The sequence below is a fragment of the Spinacia oleracea genome, chromosome 1 (genome assembly GCF_020520425.1).
Source record: "Spinacia oleracea cultivar Varoflay chromosome 1, BTI_SOV_V1, whole genome shotgun sequence".
NCBI lineage: Eukaryota > Viridiplantae > Streptophyta > Magnoliopsida > Caryophyllales > Amaranthaceae > Spinacia > Spinacia oleracea.
Genome location: NC_079487.1, coordinates 97,658,258 through 97,674,758, shown reverse-complemented (window position 1 = coordinate 97,674,758; position 16,501 = coordinate 97,658,258). Strand labels below are relative to the sequence as shown.

General features: G+C 35.7%; 1 pseudogene; it reads right to left on the bottom strand.

Annotated features, from left to right (window-relative positions):
• Nucleotides 1-6,486: 6,486 nt before the first annotated feature.
• LOC110798827 (beta-hexosaminidase 1-like) lies at nucleotides 6,487-15,547 on the bottom strand (annotated as a pseudogene).
• Between the last annotated feature and the right edge of the window lie 954 nt (nucleotides 15,548-16,501).

Genomic DNA, 16,501 nt, shown 5'->3' with positions numbered 1-16,501 from the left:
TTAAATTAATTAATCTTTAATTAAATTAATTAACTATTGTCTGAAAAAATCAATTACCCCAAAAAAATTTGGATTCTCCATTCCAACCTTGTTGTTGCCTTTGTTCTGTCTCCTCAAGTCAAACCCCTAATTCCTCTCTCTCCATTATCAACACCAACCATAGCTCCATCCTTGCAACCACCTCCATCCTCACAGAATCAACGAATTAGAGGAGAGAGAATGCAGCCATGCCGCCACCACCAAACCCCACCACCGCCATGCCACCACCATCAAACCCCACTCCCCCTTCCTCACCGGCGGCGTTTCCCTCCCCTCCCCCACCTTACCCACTGCTGTCGCCACCACCAAACCCGCGTTTCCCTCCCCCTCACTTCCCCCACCTTCCTCATTCCCCACTGCCGCCGCCACCAAACTCCACTTCGCCTTCCTCGCCGACGTCGTTTCCCTTCCCCTCACTTCCCCCTACGTTACGGTCAAGGCAACTAGCAACAATGGTTGATTAAAATCCCCCATTACTGATTTGGGGATCAATTTTTTGGGATCTGGATTTTGAGAGAGGAAAATCGATGTATGTGTTTGTCTGGCGGTGGCGGTGGCGGTGTGGGGTGGTGGTGGTGAGGAAGAGAAGGGGTTAGCATGGCGGTGTGTGGTGGTGGTGAGGAAGAGAAAAGCTGTCATGGTGCTTCCAACCCAGAAAAATTGGCTGCCATTTTTAACAGGGAAGAAGGAAGGGGGGAGAGAGAAAAACAAATGAAAAAAGAAGAAATTAAAAGGAAAAGAGAAAAATTAAATTAAATTAAAGTTAAAGTTAACGGATAAGTTAACGGAGTTAACGGAAAATAGTCATTTTGGGCATTTTGTATATTTATATTAAACCTTAGGGGTATTTGGTGCATTTTGGAAAGTTTAGGGGTATTTGGTGCATTAACACAAACCTCAGGGGCATTTCATGAAAAATCCGTAAATTTATTGTACAACAAGATAACTTTTATGCAGTTTTTTGTAACTTTAACCTATTTTTCTGTAACTTTTATATTATAAAATTAAAAAGTTGATAGATAAACATTTTAAAGGGTTAAATGAATAATTTATACATTATTAGTGATTTTGAAAAAATAATTTTTATTCAAATGAAAAAATTTATCATTAAAAAGTAGATAACTTTTACATATATAAATGTAACTTTTAAGCATTTTAAGTCAACTTTTACTCCGGTGTACAATATTTATTGTAAACCCATTATAAATAAGAATTTGTGTTAACATTATACTGCCTTCATTTCATATTAACGGTTATATTTATTTAGGGTCTGTTTTGGACAATGGTGAAATCTGTTTGGAAATCGACGATTCTTGGGAGAGTTACTGAAGGAGGAAGGATTTAAGATTTTAATCGAAAAACATGATTTAAAAAAGGCAAATTTGCTAAAAACAACTTTTTATAACACATTTTTTGCGAGAAACAACTTTTTAAAAAAAAATTGCGAAAAAGGACCTTAAACTAAAAAAAACTTGCGAGAGACAACCTTTTTGTCTTTTCCGGCGTTGACAACTCATTTCTGGCATTGACTTCGCCGCTTTTGCTAACCTTACCCTTTTCCCCTTAAAACCAAAAGGCAAATTTGCCAAAAACAACATTTTATAACCAATTTTTGCGAGAAACAACCTTTTAAATTATTATTTTTTTGCGAAAAAAGACCTTAAACTAAAAAAACTTGCGAGAGACAACCATTTAGGGTTTTCTGGCGTTGACCACTAATTTCCGGAATTAAGGTTTTTCACGTTACTCTACTAAAAACATCAAGAATATTGTTAATTTGATTGGAAAAGGGTGGTGAAATTAGGTGTTTTTTTCTCATATGCGGAGGTTATATGTAAAATGCTAAGAAATGTATTTTTGTGTTGCGGCGAGGCAATTAACTTGAGAATTATCTCTACCATATGCATAAAGTTTTTAAAGGTAAGGGTTTCGAAATAAGGAGATATCTAACTATACTATTAATCAATTGTAATTCATTTATTTTAGGTTTTAATCAACTACTTTAATTTTATATGAGAAAATGTGGAGGAAAATGAGTGTAAATAAGGAAAAATAAAAACATGTGACATTCACATGGGAAGTCAAGGCCGAAAATTAGTGGTCAACGCCAGAAAACCCAAAATGGTTGTCTCTCGCAAGTTTTTTTTAGTTTAAGGTTATTTTTCGCAAAAAAAATAATTAAAATGTTGTTTCTCGCAAAAAATAGTTATAAAATGTTGGTTTTGGCAAAATTGCCTTTTTGGTTTTAAGAGGAAAAGGGTGAGGTTAGCAAAACCGGAGAAGTCAATGCCGGAATGAGTAGTCAACGCCGGAAAAGACATAAAAGGTTGTCTCTCGCAAGTTTTTTTAGTTTAAGGTCTTTTTTCGCAAGTTATTTTTTAAAAGGTTGTTTCTCGCAAAAAACGAGTTGTAAAAGGTTGCTTTTAGCAAATTTGCCTTTAAAAAATAAAAGTCTGTCGTGGAGTTTCTCTAGGATATACTCAATTTTAATCTTTTCCTTTATTTTTTTTACTTCGTCCAATCATTTTGAGTAAGTTGTAAACTAGTGATGAAATTAAATCGAATAAATAAAATTCAAGATGTTTAGGGATGTATTCAATTGATATTTTTTAAAAATTTCTTTTTGCAGAACACGTAGAGACAAAGAACTAGAACGAAGATGAAGTTAATAAGAAAGAATTGAAAAAATTATAAACTTGAAATATGAGCCCTTGATTTTTCACAAATTGGCCATTGAGAGTGCGCTGGTGGGGTTGTATCTTGAATTGATCATTGTATGTTGCTTGTTGCATGTTGCTTTTCTTAGTTAAACGTGTGTCTTACTATTTCCAACTGTAATATGATACTCGTACTTAGTTTATTCCAGGAAGCTTAACAGTCAATTGCTTGATTGTGCACCAATATCATTGACCCAGTAGAAAAGAAAAGAGAAAAGTTTCAATATGCAAGCTACCCATCCACAAATGAAAAGAATTATATCTTGGAGTTCAAAGCTTGTAGACAAGGACACTTAATTTCAGTTCTAACATTTTTCCATGGCAAACCTCTCAAGAGGAATAAGCTAAGAACAAATAACAGCTATATATGGAGTACTAACCATGTAAACTAAGAGCTCTAGTGTCATCGCTACAAGCTTGCATCTTCAGAGAATTCAAATTGACCCCCTGCAAATCGGATACATTATACACTGCAACCTACTCGCTTAAAGGGCTAGCTAAACTCAGAAGCTCGAAGTACCTGATAGGCTACAATCGTATCACCTAGTCAAAGATAAACCTAATTCCACTAACCAGGTAGCAAGGGAAGTCATGATCGAATCCACAGAGAAACAATGTTCTTTCCACTATTAAAATAAAGGTCTAGACTATTGGGAAACAAGAATATGGTTTGGGTTGAGTGTTAAACTACGACAATAATTAAACAAGGAGAAATCAAATAATAAAAGGCCTAGGGTATAGGTTCACCAATGAACAATAATCCGGGATGATAAACAATCACTAACAGTCAATAAAGTAGTTAATCAGACTAGCATGCTCTCTGGAATTGATTCTAATCATAGAATTGGATTTAACAGGCTCTCGCAATTTATTAAACCCAATTTTACTTATTGAAACTAGCCTAAACATCATGTTGCATCTACCGAATTTTAACTTGACATTGCTTGACTAAAACAATTAAACCTGCGCAAATCTAATCGCATAGTAAATGAAATCAATCAATAGGAAATTAACCAACAATACCAACATTTAACAATAACCAATCATCCCTTCATAATAGTTTATGGATTCTCAAAACCCTAGATTAAAACTACTCACGCATAATTGAAGTAAACAAAGCAATCATATTAAATAAAAACATAATTAGAATTGAATAACAAAGGGAAGAAATAATTAATACCTAATTGAAGAACGGAAGAGATAATCGAAAGATTGAAACTTTGAATTGAAAATAAACTAAGTGTTTGACAAAAGTTAAGAGCAATAATAAAACTAACTAAGAGTCCTAATGCAGAAAATAAGATCGTTACAAATAACTAAGGGCCTAATATTTATAATCTTGCCCCAAAAAAAAAAAACGGAATCATTAAAGCTAAAACGCGCCTATAGGTTGTTGTCTCCCGATCGGGCAATAGACCACCCGATCGGGCGATCGGCTCGTAGGCAAAACCCTAAGTACCAAAGGAAAGTCAAGCGAATAAAAAAAAATGTGATAGTTATTCATTTCAAAGCCAATGAGGCACAAAAGATAAGCGTTAATGTTAGCTTCACAACAACATACTTTGTCACTCCATAAAAGTAGAATTGAATATAGCATTAGTAAAATTTTCAAAATAACATCTACTATACTATTATTAAATCTCCAAGGCTAGGGTTAGAGTTCGAACATGGAACCAACAAGAAATATAGTAGAAAGATTACCATCTTAGCTATACTATTATGTCTTCTAACTTTATTTAAATATATTTAAGTGGGATAGGATTAGTGTAAGTGTATTTATAGTATTATTCACATGGTTTATGTTATTAATTTTCTAATTTCACCACATAGTGATTGCAAGAAAATTTAATTTTGTTACCATTATTGAAAATGGTTTTGAATAATGACTACATTTTTAATTTGTCTATTTTCAACATATAATAGAACACGTTTTTTCGTTAATTAGTCAACAATTGTGTTAACATATGTGGATCATAACATATACACAAAAAATTCATTAGATATTGGACATGACTTACAAATATTAACAACCCAAAAAGGGAAGAACACTATTACTTCAAATTGATACGTAATACATACAATACATCACATCCAAATAAAATAAACGATCTCCGGAAAGTTATTAAAAAAAGGTCAAACTCGCATTCGCAACACATGTAAACAATGCGTAAAATTTCGTATATTATCCAACATTGTAACCGGGGCCTCGCCCGTGGCACACACTAGTTCCCTTCCAAAAGCTCTATACTCATATTGTGCGCCAGGTTGGATAAAAGGGAGGGAAGTAGAAAATTTAAGGATTGGGTCTAGAAAATTTGGACTACATGTCTTAAGAACCTAGTCATTCATGATTATTATTTATTTTATTTATTTCTAATGGTGGAAAAAGTTTGGGAATTCAAAATTCCACTTAACGTGCTAAGGCTACGCTGCTTATTAATGACACCGACATCAAGAGAGCTAGAGCCAACATGTTCAGAAGCTCCATAAGCATCTGTAAAATCAAGCAAAAGAGCTAAGAACAGAGTTCAGATGATTTGCAAGGTGTTTGTTAGGATACGTGAAAAAAACACATAAGACCAGAAACGCATTTTTGCCAAGTTATACAAACACCCAAGAAGATTTGTCACTTTTCCCAGGTAGTACAACAACGTAACTATAATGAAGATATACCTCTTAACTCGAAAGTCAACCAAACTGCAGCCACAGGATTGCTTGCTATATCTTTCTATATCTTGCTGGGTAAGCTGAACACAAAATAGGTTTAGGAACCTACAGGTGACAATAGGTGTATTTTTTTTTTGATGCAAGCAAGGAGCTATAATTAATCAAAAGTTTAAAAGTTACAAGACAGTCTATGGAGGTCTATCCTCCAGCAAAACGTCCATAACAAATCCCGGGGGATGTTCAAAATAAACTACTCCGTTTTACACATCTTATTAGCCAATCTATCCGCTACCTTATTAGTGCTCCTTGGAGAAAACTCGAGAATGATGTCAGATCTACTCATAGTAAGACCTCTGCAAATATCAACATTTATGCAATTAATATCAATAATGCTAGGGTCTTGAATGCGTTTTAAAGCTTGCTTGCAATCTGAAGAAACCAAAACATTTTGCCATCCCTTTGCTTGGATAATCTGTAAACCAGTCAGCAGAGCTAGTAACTCTCCCACAAGTGCATTCTGAACCTTGCACTTCTTGCTAAAACCACTCACCCATTTACCTTGATGGTCTCTGCATATTCCGGAAATGCTAGCATCTGCATTTAGCTTAACAGAGGAGCAATCCACATTTAATTTAAGACTATTAATAGGAGGGGGACAACAAGTGTATTTGACGCATAAACAATTGCACAAGTTGGAGTATAAGTAACAGACGTATAAAACGTAAACAAAAACATTATACTGTACATGTGATACAAGATGATTTACAGAGCAACAAAGCCCACGACCCATTTTCAAAATGATTTACAGAACAACGAAGCCCACAGCCCATTTTCATACACCAAACCCCGACAACCTAAAGTTTGACGACAAAAATCCCCAAGTTCACCCATGCATAACATTATTACATTGTGTAAAAATATTAAAATATACATATCACAATTTTTTTTTATAAAAATGCACATTTACAATGTAACCAATTGGAAAATTATATTTGTAATGTATAGAATTTTCCCCACAGCTCACTTCACATCTGATACGTAAATAACTGTATATCATTGCATATCATTGCTCGTAACACGATCCTGGACCAATAGGAGGACGTCGAGCATAAAAGTTAATAACTGGAGTAGCTTGAACCCCGCGTACATTCAGGGTAGTGCTGTTTTGTTTATATTTCCGTTTGATGTAGCTTCTCTCCTGCTCCATAAGCGTTCTAAATGGAAAAGGCCAGTTGACAATCAGGAAGATAAATGAAGAAAAAACGAACATGCACAAATATATTATTAGAGTGCAACCAATGTCCTATCACTCTATCAGGAAATTTCTTTTCTCTTTTTGCTCAAAAGGAAGTGATTGATCCATATATATACCTGCAGCGGCAGCAGCACGTCGCCATATTGTTTGCTGAATATCTGAAGTATCCGCTCTCTCACCCCACATGCACACTTCTCCACCAAGGATCAACCGTTTCTAAATGACGTCAGTAATTCCCTCTAAGGGATCTGCCTGGTAAACAGGTTGCCAAGGGACATGTACATTATCAAGGTACCAAGAACCCGGCCTGATTGCTGAATATACATCTATAACCTTTAGCCGCAGCCTTGGGACAGATTCTAGAGACCAACCTACCATGAATTTGCACTTGTTATATCACTATATATACTTCCAACACATACAGATCTTACAAGATGACATATATGGAACTTAAGATAAACAACTTAATCACCAGTTATGCACAACTGTTCTTGGATTCAGCTTTGAGGGGAATGATCTGAATGTTTCTTCCCTGAAATGAAAATATAATATTAACTGATCCAAATCAGGCATTTCAATACAAAACCAACATGGAATCTCATCACATGCCTCGAAAATCCCTTTCACCCTTATTTTTTTGCCTTTTGACAATTGGTGGTCTTAAGAAACCAAACTTTGATTAATATATTTGTGATCACTAATGAAAGTATAAGTTATAGGAGATGTACATTTTGCAAATATGTTTTAGGATGAATCTAACGTGAAAGTTTTTACATAATGGATATGATAAATTAAGAAAAATTCGACCTCAGCTCCCTGGTCAAAACACAAACAAAATGGGACAAATAGAATTATATTTCATTCTTTTACTTCTTAATGGATATATAAATCTGCTATCAAGCAGAGGTGGCAAGGTAGGTTGTATTGGAGACTCGTGAATAAGACTGCTGGTGTTTCTTTTGGCAGCCCAGGACATATACATTATGTTGTAGGATAAGCAAATGTTAGAAATACAAAGAGGTATACCAGTTGACAGGTGACCAATTGTTCGAAACAGCTATTTCCTGAGCTCTAAGTACGAAATATTGGTAGGCGTCTTTTTGAGTCATGTTACGCTCAAGTAACCTGCATTTATAAAAGTTAATATACAAAACAAATGGGGATTCCAAGGAATAATTAGTTCAAAGCCATTGTAGTACAATATCTATCACATAAATATATATCTAGTGGCCTAGGAGAAATAATGTAATAACTAATAAGTCTTGGAAAGAGGAAGCAATAGATGGCAAACAATTTTGTGCTAGTTAGATGATGCTCCAATTACATAGCTCCAAATCCTCAAAATTTATGTTTCACCAAGATTTTTCCAAAACACCATTCATGGAGTATATGTTTTAAAAACCAACCGTAACCTATTTCTACTTCAAGAAATGATATTTTTTTTATCAAACCCTGAAGTACTTCATAATTCATATACATGTAATAACCTCTTGGTGCCATTCTAATATATCTCCCCTTTTCCTATTATCCAGATGAGATACGGGCAAGTAAAAGTGTAAGCAACCAATATGATGAAAATGTTTTACACCATGTAACAGAAAATTATGACAAAAGGGAAAATAAAAGTGCTACCATTGCTTTATGTGTGCTGTAGAATTCCAACACTCTGTCAAAAGATAAAAGCATGTTAATTGTTTGAACATTATATGAAAAAAATAACTAATGGATGAAGATTTCAAAGCATACCACTCTTTTACACAATTTACGTGCCAAGAACATTTTATTTATTTACTTCGTTATGAAAAAAAATTGTTGTTATGGAAAGCCATGAAAGGACTCCCCATCTTACACATGAGAGTAAAAAATAAATTCGATGATGAAATCTTCTTTTTTATTGATTTTCTTTTCAAACAAAAAAAAAATTACGGAGTATTTTGGTTAAGTTTGGTAATAGCAAGGCCAAGGTAGGGCACTTGATCTTAGCCAAGCAGCTAAAGCACACGATAGGAAGCTAACTGCATCTGTTTAGCTAAATCCTCATGGGTTTGTAGTGGTCTTTCTGGTCCTACTTTAGTAGTTATTCCTCATGGATCAATGGTACTGTTAGTTTGCAGATTTGATGTTATTTACAGATATGAAAGCTATCTCTTTGCATTCCATGGAAAATTGACCATATACAATCACAAAAGTCCAAGCTCCTACCTAAATCTCCGAGAGTAGGTCCAGGCCTCAATGACTGAAAATTATATCTTGGTCTCGGATGAGCATATAGTTCAAAAATCATGAGTCTATATTCAAATATTATGAACATGTAGTTGATATAGTTCAAAAATTATGAATATATACTTCAAATATTATGACCATATAGTTCAAAATTTTATGAACACTAATATGTTCATATTTTTTATTTTCATTTGGAATAGGATGCACATCATGGTAATGAAAGCGGCTAATGAGCTAATCTCCTGAACACTAAACAACTGTCTTTTAATAAAAACTAATCTTAAGTTAACACCATCTTGTAATAGATTTTACACTCACATAAACCACACGCAATTTCGTGCACAGATCAAAGCTAACAACAGGAGATATTTGTTAATTTTTCTGGCTAAATAAATTTTACTCCATTCATTTGATTTTTACAGAGTACACTAGTGCTCCCGTGATGTAAAATCAAATGAATGGAGTAAAGGTTATGAAGATACACACATTGGTGCTCGAATTATGCAAAATCAAATTATCGGAGTAAAGTTTATGAAGATACAAATTTATTTTTCAACAAGGAAAAAGAAGAAACGGTACTACTTTTGTTCCCAGGATTACCTTACTTGATCAATCAACGATTCTTAATTTTAGCATAATGTATAATAAGTTGCTTCGAAAGTAAAGATTGTGCCATTGTACCTATATTAACCTGATCTCCTCCCATGTGGAATAGCTCAAATGGGAAGATTTTTCTCAGATCTGCATATAACATAGAGTAGACCATTTAACGGATAGCAACGAACAAGAGCATCCATGGATTACTGTAAAATCAATATGTTTATGTGTAGGATGTAAATCAAACATTGAGATATTATTTACGATTTTCTTCAGGAGTCATAGCTACTGCTACTTCATAGTATATCATTACGTCTATAACAACTATAAGAACATTTTACTTTTAAGCAATGACTTGTTACTAATTTAAAGAATCAGTAGAAGATCAACAGAGAAGGAAGCGAATTTTAATGAGGTTTAAGGGTATAGTTTTGAGAAAGTGATAACGGTCTCACCTGTCAAAATACCAGAAAGCACATCAAAAGTAAATTTTTGGAAACATCAAGTGGTTCTTTACAAGAAGAAGAAGGCCAGAGATCAGGATATCCAACACCCCTGCATAATTATATGTCTTATATGAGATTGAGATTGAGATTGGAATATAATCAACATGAAAGACTTAGAACTGTCAGCACAGAGCCACAGACACAACATGAACGAACACTGATTCAAAATAATACGATACAAGGCTTTCATAAATACTAATTACAAATGTTGCTAACAAAAAAAAGAGAGTGCTTCAAGAGAACCAGAAATCAATTAGATGCATCGGAATTCAGAAGTAGTTTTGAGTTAATGCGGAAATTACTGACTTTCCAGCTTCTGAGTAAACATAAATTACTTAAACCATGATTTAGCATGACCAGGAACATCTATCTCCGGCATGACATGGATACCTGGCACAAATTTAGGTAACATAAGGCTAAGCCACACAAAGCACCAAAAATATACATACATACAGGCATAAACACAAAGGGTTTCCAAGGTGTGAGGTATGACGGGAAGGCACACACATAAACGAGGGGGTGGTTTAAGAAGGGGTATGCTTTAAGGAGTAACGCCAGTATATATATCAAGAGAAATAGAGAGATGATAGAAAGAAGAATCAAGGAAAAGGAAAAAGAAAGACGAGAAGGGTGAGCCTCGTTGTCCTCAGTGCGCCAAGGTTGCTCAAGGTGATGAGGTTGGCATCTCACTGTTTATTAGGACTAAGCACACCACACTAGCCTTATCTAAACTAGGCAAACGGCCAAAAAGATCATCCGCAAAAAGAGGAGTTGACAAATGTTAAAATCTTGGATCTAGTTGTACAGTTTAGCACCAAATTAGTCATTTGTAAAACAACACATAAAAGGGAAGTCATAATTTGAGAAAAACACAAGAAACATAGTAAAAGATAAAGCATACCTCGTTCCTTTGCAAAGCTTCACGTGAGCCATCATATAGAAATGAAAAGGACAAAAAATAGTTAGTTTATATGAAACCAATAGATTAAGCTTTTACAAGTCCTTAACCGAGAGGGGAAGGGGGAGGGGGGGGAGGGAGATGCTGATCATAGTGATGTTTTAGGTAATCAAATAAACATTTTCTGCAAAATGAATATTACCAATTAAAACATCAACAAATCAATAATAAATAAGGTTTCCGGTAGACTAAAACTGCTAGGGAAATCCTTATTTGAGATAGGTGCGAGATGATACAAGAATTAAAATCCAAAGTTAAGACATATGTAGTAGGATAAAAATGAAAGTTACTGAAAATAGCTGAAAGAGAACACATATCTACACCAAGATTAAGGCACAGTTGTAGACACCTACTTTTGTCCCCATTTCCCGCAAGGGAAAGGTTCGATGATGAAAGCATAAAAACTCCACTTGACAACGCATCTCCTATAAAATAAACGAGTCTCGATTCCCCATTTCACCCGAAACCTGCTATTTATGGAAACCCGCTAAAAATAGTAACTGCCGTAAAAGGTAGCTTCTAAAAGTGGCAAATCGTAAAAGATAGAAACCTGTCAGAATTAGGTGTTGCATTCCAACATAAATCCTGAATGAGATAGAAAACCGCGAGAATCCTATTCCTAATAGGATTCGGAAATAAGAGTTACGTATTAATTAAAATCCTAACGAGCCTAGAGTTCGTAACGGGCCCAGACGCATTCCATCACAAAATTGATACGCGCTAAAAGACTCGAATTAATCTCAAACTCTACGGATTTTAGGAATCCGAATCTGACTAAACAAAACTGCCCAGATCCTATTTTCAACGCCTGGCTCTGGGCGCCGAAATATTCGGCGCCCAGGCCTGGGCGCAGAAAATACCTGGGTACGTCTCTTTTCCTAATTCTTTGTGGATTAGAACTCTGCAATTCTATCTTTCCACGAACTCTTCCCTATAAATAGACCCCTAGTTTCGACGTGAAACAACACAACAACAACACATAATATACTCTGAGTATTGACTCTAAACCCCTTAGCCTAAGCCTCTCGCTGCGAAACTGTTCACACGTTCTGTCGCAATCGATCCATAAATCGAACAGAACGTATCCTGTCCCATAATCGAGATTCGTTGAATAAAAAGGAGAAATAGCAAAGTCAAAGTGGTTAGTTTTCTGAGAACCGTGACGCACCTCTCAAGGGTGCGTCGTAATGTGTCCCTTTTCGATGATTTAACTGCTTTCCTCGCCCTTTTTATGAACTGTTAAACTAACCTAATATGATTGTTCTATCACGCCTAACAAATATAATATTTTTGGGAAATCGGATTATCATGCTAGGTCCCTTAATGCTATTTAAATCAGATAATCACGATCGAATTAGTATTATATGTTGCATATTGCTAAAATCAATTCAGATTAGTTTAATAGTTAACGCATGTCCCTTCAATTATTTATGCTGAGCTAGTAAGGATATCCTGCCTCTGGAGTTATCGACGAGCGAATTACTCCTCTCGGTAGTTACAGTCCCCCGAACCCTCAATCTCTACCTTGCGGGTGTATATTGAGAGATCCCCACACCAGGGATCACAAGGGAACCTATGGCCGTCGTGGTCGAACGTAATTGCACTCCCTTTATGTCACGATAACCGGGTTTTGTCAGTTTTTCTCATTGTTGTTAAAAACTGAATGGCGACTCCTATATTACTAGTCAATTGGGTGTACACTCACAGGAAATCCAATTACACTTGATTGAATAAAAATAATCGTCACACCCACGAGGGACAAGGTCACGCATCAGCCTCACGCTTTTTCGACCCCCTCACAACAGTTGCAGTCTTGCAGAAACTGAGGTAATGGAGATGTTAAAAGAAGGTATCCAAGCATGAACTGGATGGAAGGAGTAACAAAGGATGTTAAATAATGGTTTCCAGAATCCAGACTCATATTGTATCCGACAGAAGTTAGTGGAAAAGAAGGATTCGCGTGAACTATTCATGGGGATGCAACTTGGTTCATATATGCCATCCATTTATTATTCTAGATTTGTTGTTGTATGAATTTATATCCATGGCCCTGGTCCAGGACCAGAAAACCACCTAGTAAATTGCTGAAGTATGTGCCTTTATTACAACCAAACCTCTAAATAATTTCATAACCCTTGTCTATTCACACACACACACCCTCACCGGAAAGTTGGTCAGACTTTAGAATCAAAACAAACTGTTTTATTCCATTGTTTACCATTATTTATTACTACATATGTCTTGTTTGAGAATAAACTCCAACAATAATTTTCCGAAGGCTACATTTAAAAGTTTGTGACAAAGTACAAACACAGTATGAGGAGGAGCCTAAATTTCCTCTATATTTCAGAAAACAAAATATATACATATATATGTATATATATATATGACACAAGCAAGGAAGGACATGAAGATGAGAACTTACTTGACAATTTCATAAGCATCCTCAACTGTGTATCGCTCCCACTTTGAGTATGAACCCTTCCACAAATCTGGATATGAAGGAGTTTCAAGGGGAAAAGACTCCTCATCCACGATATGCCAGTGAAGAACGTTCTACTAATAAGATTTTCAAACATTAGGAACACAAGAAAGTAACGAGGCAGCAAGCTAGACAAAACAACGGTAAATCAAATACACCAAAAATTAAGCACATCCAAGAAAAAAAAGTTGGCAAGAAGCTAAACTTACAAGTTTAGCATATGACATGGAATCAATAATATGCTTAATAACATCTACAGGTAGATAATGCCGCGAAGTATCTGCAAGAAAGCAGCAAATGTAAGAGATTCTGTGATCCAAGCCCACCAAATGGAAATCTTATAGATTCCTCTAAGAGGGAAAAATAGAGATGGCTTACCAATAAGAAGTCCGCGGTATGGAAATCTCGGCTCATCTTTGATATACCAAGGAGCCTTAAGTACTTGTACAGTTTTTGATCCATAATCAAATGTGCATAACTGGCTGAAAGTCTGCATGATAATTTGAAAAGGAAGATTCAGGGATTATAAGGGAAAAAAGAAAGAGAATGCAAGAGGGAGAGACAACAAAAAAGATATATGTTCAAAAAAATACAAGGGAATATATGATACTGAAAACGAGTAACACAAAAAGTAGTCAATGCAAAAGGCAATAAGAAGGAACTTCCTAAACTTTATTTACTGCATAAATTTATGAAGTCAGATACAACAACATTGCTCACAAACCCGAATGCGGTAGTCTCATAGACGCTTATTGATCCAGTATTGCAGAAGACTATGATTTATACTGTGAGACAAGTATAACAATAAAAAATAGCCCTCGCAATCTAAAACATTTCACACTCTAAGGCAACATTTTTAACACACATAAACAGAAAAGTTTAATATTCCGTTTACAGTATACAGTCATGGAATAACAAATTCACAAGTTCAAATGCCACCGGAGTGAAGGCGGCCTAATCATAATCATAAGCACTCAAGAATAATGTCATCGCATAACGAATGCAGTTTCGAATTTCAAATTCACAAGCTCATATGCTGTGACTAAAGAAGTGAAGGAGGCCTAATCATACACAAATAAAAGTAATGTCATACTGTCATAGCAAGATTTTCCACAGATGTATTGAGAGTTCATACCTCTAATGCCCGCAATGCACCATATACAGTATTGGCCTACAAAGAAAGCAAGAAAAACAATCAGCCCTCTTACTTTTACCTCAATTGTCATCACTCATCAATGTTGGCAACTCCAACAATGGATGTGATCATCTCTCAATCATCAGAAGCGGAAACAAAAAGAAAACTTACTTCAATTGTGGCGACACCAGCAACCGAGTGATCATTTCTCCTAGAAATCTACCAAGAAAGCAAGAAAAAACAATCATCCCTCTTACTTTTACCTCGGTTACTCAGTTGTCATCAATGTCCAACAATGGCGTAATCATTAAAGGTGGTCGTGGGTTGCGCCGCCGCCAAGCCCAGTAGCTACATGCCGTGACTAATTTTGAGATGACCGGGCTAGTGCCATCTTTAGTGATCATCCCTCCCAAAAATCCTCAACCATGGAAGAACAAAATTAAAACTTACCTCCACCGTGGTGGCACCAGCATTGGAGTCATCATTTCTCCTATAAATACTCAACTTGTAGCTTTCATCTACCCCAAGTTGAAGCTAACAAACATCAAAAGTCAAACATAAAAAGCCAAAATTCAAACAATAATATATATAAAAAAAATTAAACCCCAAAAAATTAAGGAAACCTATAAAACCTCTTCATCAAGAGAATGAACATTGATTTGAAGAACGGTGATGTCGAAAACCTGCCCTTGGAAGGAGCGAAATCCGGTGGGAACCATCGAGGCATGAGTGAAGATGATGCGTTTGTAGCGAAGGAAGGCGGAAGAGATGGTCGGAGAATCACCAGAGAAGGAGAGATAAAGGTCGGGGTCAACGGTGAGAATTTCGTCGCCGGAAGTGAAGTGCGCCGGCAATGGCCAAATGTAAGTGAGAGAGTCTTTGTCGACTGGAGAAGACGAAGAGAGAAAAGGGAGTATCGTGGTGGTTGCTAAGAGGAGAAAAACGGCGATGATTGGCAGCGGAAACATCGTTGATGGCGCGGGTGGTTTTCTGCTCCGGTATTTTTAATTGATTTTTTTTTGGAGGGAAATATGTTTTGTACTTCGGAGAATGGTTGGTGCCAGTGTGCCACTACGACTTGTATAATAAATTTATTTTCGTTCTGTCATTGAATGACGTGCAAGGGTGTAACTTGTAAGTTAGTTTTTTTTTCTTTTTCTGGTGCAAATGAGCTACAAGGGCGGGGATGAGAATCGATCCCAGGATCACCTGGAACCGGGATGGAAGCTCTAACCAACTGAGTTATCCATCACTCTCTAACTTGTAAGTTAGTAAGAGTAACGATAAGTCAATAAAACTATGCTACTGCTGGCACTTTTTCCTAAACGGTGTAATGTAATTATGTAAGTATGTTTATATCCTGCATGGAATGATTTTTTTGTTCATATAAATATTTTTGCTTCATTCTTTTAGTACATACTTTATTGCTCTCTTCTAAATTTGATTGTATACTCTTCAGTTTGAAATGAATAATAAGATACGAAGAATTTCTTAGACTAATATTAGCTGAATCCATAACTGAATGTCTGTTTATTTTTGCCTTATTTGAAAAATCTGTAAATAAAGGGCCTTTAATTTGACCGACCATAGACCTTAACTCTTTGTATACGTTGTGTTTTACTAGATGGTCATATGACATTATGCACAAGGATTCATAAACTTTTGTTTGTTTGAAATCTATTTGTCACTTCTTTTATGCCCCCTTTTGTTTGGCCTTCGTTTACTTTGCTTATTATTGGCTCGTTTTATACAGTAAAAGCCCCAAGCTTTCCCCCCAGAAAACAGATTTACAGAGAGAGAAAAATTTGGAGATATCTCCAAAATTAAAGGTTTTTTTCTTTAATCCTCTTTTCTCTTTAATTCTCTAATTTATTTTGGTTTTGTACTATATTAGTTTTCAATTTTTCTGGGTGTACTTTATT